This window comes from Oncorhynchus masou, chromosome 5 (genome assembly GCF_036934945.1).
Source record: "Oncorhynchus masou masou isolate Uvic2021 chromosome 5, UVic_Omas_1.1, whole genome shotgun sequence".
NCBI lineage: Eukaryota > Metazoa > Chordata > Actinopteri > Salmoniformes > Salmonidae > Oncorhynchus > Oncorhynchus masou.
In genome coordinates, this window is record NC_088216.1 from 79774675 (window position 1) to 79779577 (window position 4903).

Here is a 4903-nt window from a genome sequence, read left to right on the forward strand (position 1 = left end):
AATTTGTTTTAGCCAAATTTTAATAGGTATTTCAATTTGAATTTGTTTTTTCATGGCGGGAATAGAATGCCCTGAGCGGACCCAAATTTGAATTTGTTTTTTCTTTCTCTCTCTCAGCTCATCCACTTCACTTCACTCATTCACTGGTGTCCAGTTGAGCTTAATTTAAAACCTAAGTAATTGTATATATATATATATATATATATATATATATATATATATATATATATATATATATATATATATATATATATATATATATGTATGTATATATATATATATTATTGTAGTGTGTTCAGTACTCTACATAATTTGTACCAATTGTGAAATTTTGTCCGAAGACCTGGATCTTCTCTGGAAAATAATTATTTTAGTATGTTTGGGGTCAGGGCCCAGGTCTGGCAGTACTGCTCTAGCAGGTCCAGTCTAGTTTATTTTCTTGACAATTTTGATGTTGCACGTATTGCCAGTATACATTGATTTAATTATGCAATATGCCGTTTAGCCCTAAACCAAGTTCAATACAGGTTAAAATAATGATGAAACATTACTCCTCTATTTTCCCTCTACAACTGCACTTCTACATCTGTTTGGTTATAAAGAGCAGCCATTGGGCCACTGCAATAGGAATCTGTTTGGTTATAAAGAGCAGCCATTGGGCCACTGCAATAGGAATCTGTTTGGTTATAAAGAGCAGCCATTGGGCCACTGCAATAGGAATCTGTTTGGTTATAAAGAGCAGCCATTGGGCCACTGCAATTTGTAAGTCGCTCTGGATAAGAGCGTCTGCTAAATGACTTAAATGTAAATGTAATGTAATGAATCTGTTTGGTTATAAAGAGCAGCCATTGGGCCACTGCAATTTGTAAGTCGCTCTGGATAAGAGCGTCTGCTAAATGACTTAAATGTAAATGTAATGTAATGAATCTGTTTGGTTATAAAGAGCAGCCATTGGGCCACTGCAATAGGAATTCGCACACACACACACGCACATGCACACGCACGCACGCACGCACGCACGCACACACACACACACACACACACACACTGTAACTATTGATACAGGATGATTTTTCCTCCTGACAAACACAGCCTCCAGAGATCCATCCCTCAAAGCAGTGAGAGACAAGATGGATGTTTGTCAGTAACTGATCTGTCAGGGGATTCTCGGGGCCACAACAGACCTACAGCGACATGCACTGCATCATTATGAACCACACATGCATGTATGTAAATACCTACATAAACACACACACCGGTTTGACCAAACATCTCAAAGACACATGGACTGTGTATATTACAACTATTCTGCCATATTCTTCCAGCAGAAGATAAGCTGAGCTAGATGACATGTCTTCCTCTCCTCTCCTCTCCTCTCCTCTCCTCTCCTCTCCTCTCCTCTCCTCTCCTCTCCTCTCCTCTCCTCTCCTCTCCTCTCTTCTCTTCTCTTCTCTTCTCTTCTCTTCTCTTCTCTTCTCCTCTCCTCTCCTCTCCTCTCTTCTCTTCTCTTCTCTTCTCTTCTCTTCTCTTTTCTCTTCTCTTCTCTTCTCCTCTCCTTCTCCTCTCCTCTCATCTCTTCTCCTCTCCTCTCATTCTCCTCTCTCTCCTCTCCTCTCCTCTCCTCTCCTCTCCTCTCTCTCCTCTTCTCTCTTCTCTTCTCTTCTCTTCTCCTCTCCCCTCTCCTCTCCTCTCCTCTCCTTCTCCCTCCCCTCCCCTCTCCTCTCATTCTCCTCTCCTCTCTTCTCTCTTCTCTTCTCTCTCTCCTCTCCCCTCTCATCCTCTCCTCTCCTCCTCCCTCTCCTCCTCTCATTCTCCTCTCCTCTTCTCTCTCTTCTCTTCTCCTCTCTCCTCTCATTCTCCTCTCCTCTCCTCTCCTCTCCTTTCCTCTCCTCTCATTCTCCCTCTCCTCTCCTCTCCCTCTCCTCCTCTCCTCTCCTCCCTCTCCTCTCCTCCTCTCCTCTCCTCCCTCTCCTCTCATTCTCCTCTCCTCTCCTCTTCTCTTCTCTTCTCTTCTCTTCTCCTCTCTTCTCTTCTCTTCTCTTCTCTTCTCTTCTCTTCTCTTCTCTTCTCCTCTCCTCTCCTCTCCTCTCCTCTCCTCTCCTCTCCTCTCCTCTCCTCTCATTCTCCTCTCCTCTCCTCTTCTCTTCTCTTCTCTTCTCTTCTCTTCTCTTCTCCTCTCCTCTCATTCTCCTCTCCTCTCCTCTCCTCTCCTTTCCCTCTCCTCTCATTCTCCTCCCTCTCCTCTCCTCTCCTCTCCTCTCCTCTCATTCTCCTCTCTCCTCTTCCTTCTCTTCTCTTCTCTTCTCTTCTCTTCTCTTCTCTTCTCTTCTCCTCTCCTCTCCTCTCCTCTCCTCTCCTCTCCTCTCCTTTCCTCTCCTCTCATTCTCCTCTCCTCTCCTCTCCTCTCCTTTCCTCTCCTCTCCTCTCCCTCTCCTCTCCCTCTCCTCTCCTCTCCTCTCCTCTCATTCTCCTCTCCTCTTCTCTTCTTTCTCTTCTCTTCTCTTCTCTTCTCTCTCTCCTCTCCTCTCCTCTCCTCTCCTCTCCTCTCCTCTCCTCTCCTCTCCTCTCTTCTCTCTCTATTAAAAGCGGCTGTTTCTGCTCTCCCAGCAGGGAACAAAATATTTTTTTCTCAAACCTGCATCACTGTAAAATATCGTCATTCAATTCTCTATTCTCTAGTTCATCTCATAATTATAATCAGCTGTTCTTAACTTCTTGAAACTCCCCACCCCGGATCCGAGTTTGTGACTAAAGCCTCAGGCTCATTAGCATAACGCAACGTTAACGATTTCTGAAAATCGCAAATAAAATGAAAATAATGCGTCTGCTCTCAAGCTTAGCCTTTTCTTAACAACACTGTCATCTCAGATTTTCAAAATATGCTTTTGAACCATAGAAATTGACTAATTTGTGTAAGAGTATGCAAAGCTATCATAGCATTTTGAGTAGCATTTAGCACGCAACATTTTCACAAAAACCAGATAACCAAATAAATAAAATCATTTATCTTTGAAGAGCTTCTGATGTTTTCAATGAGGAGACTCTCAGTTACGTACCAAATGCGCAGTTTTTCCTGAAAGTGTCTGGCATACGTTCGTGCGTCTGGCTAGAACCGAAAATTCAGTCACCTGTAAAACTTTTTCCGGATTAACTACATAATATCGACTGAAACATGGCAAACGTTGTTTGGAATCAATCCTCAAGGTGTTTTTTCACATATCTCTTCATTGATATGCAGTTCGGGAAGCTTGCTTTCCTCTCTGTATCCCATGAAAAAATACTGTCAGGTGACTTTTGCGCACCAATTTCGCGCAGGACACCGGGGCGGACACCTGGTAAATGTGGTCTCTTATGGTCAATCTTCCAATGATCTGCCTACAAATACGTCACAATGCTGCAGACACCTTGGGGAAACGACAGAAAGGGCATGCTCATTCCTCTCGCATTCACAGCCATATAAGGAGACAATGGAAAACAGAGCCTCAAAATCCTGCTCATTTCCTGGATGCCATCTCATCTTGGTTTTGCCTGAAGCTCACGTTCTAGGGCACGCACAGAGAATATCTTGGTAGTTTTGGACACGTCAGAGTGTTTTCTTTCAAAGCTATCAATTATATGCATAGTCGAGCATCTTTTTGTGACAAAATATCTTGTTTAAAACGGGAACGTTTTTCATCCAAAAATGAAATAGCGCCCCCATAGATGTAAGAGGTTAACATGGTTCCAAGGTCATCTTCTAGTCATAGTTAACCAAAAAAGGCCTGAGGGGGTGTGGTATATGGTCAATATACCGTGGCTAAGGGCTGTTCTCATGTATGACGCATCGCGCAGGGCCCGGACACAGCCCTTAGCCGTGGTATATTGGCCATATACCACAAACCCCTGAGGTGCCTTACTGCTATTATAAACTGGTTATCAATGTAATTAGAGCAGTGAAAATACATGTTTTGTCATACTTGTGGTATACGGTCTTATATACCAATCGGAACTCAGGGCTCGAATCCCCCAGTTTATAATACCCAACAAAACTGCTTGGATATTTAACGGCTGTTTATACTTCATTCTCTGCTGGTTGTACCAGCCTTTCAGCCTGCTGATTGGGCAGTGAAGCCTGAAGGGAAATATCAACCAGCCACCTGTCTGTCAAACCAATTTGGAACGTAGAATATGATAGCCAGGGCAGGTAGTCAGTCAGGGCTAACAAGCCCAAGGCCCCCCCCCAGAGCCTTAGTAGTACCATGCTCTGTTCTGAACCTTGAACCATCCATTTTACTTCACAGAATAACACACACAGCTCTCAATCTGTACCTGCCTCTAGTCTCACATGTCACATCTCATCAATACATCAAAGTCCTCTCATCCCCTCCAGGAGAAAGAGGGAGAGAGAGAACAAGAGAACGAGAGACAGCGAGAGACAGCAAGAGAAGATAGATGAAGAGAGGGAGAGAGAGAGAGGGAGAGAGGATGAGAGAGAGGGATAGAGAATGAGAGTGAGAGAGAGAACGAGAGACAGAGAGAAGTGAGAGAGGAAGAGAGCTAGAGACAGAGAGAGAGAGAGAGAGAGAGAGAGAGACAGAGAGAAGAATACACATTACTTTATAAGGACTGAATTCTTACATAATTCTGCCAAGCTTGATACAGCTTCAACTAGCACTGACGTGTCAAGTGAGAGGTGTCAAAGCCCATTAGCCCAACAATGGCAGGAGAGTCACACAGTCTACCCCAACCAAATGGAGAGGCCTTAGAAGCTCCCTCACACTGTTCAGAGGTAATTAAAATACAGTACCCTGTGCATGTAAAGAATGATAAGGCAAGAAAAGATTACAAAATGAAGCTCCTTATGAAAAATCACTTTTTGCTGACTATTACAAAAATGGGAACATCAGCAACATTATCTTCCACA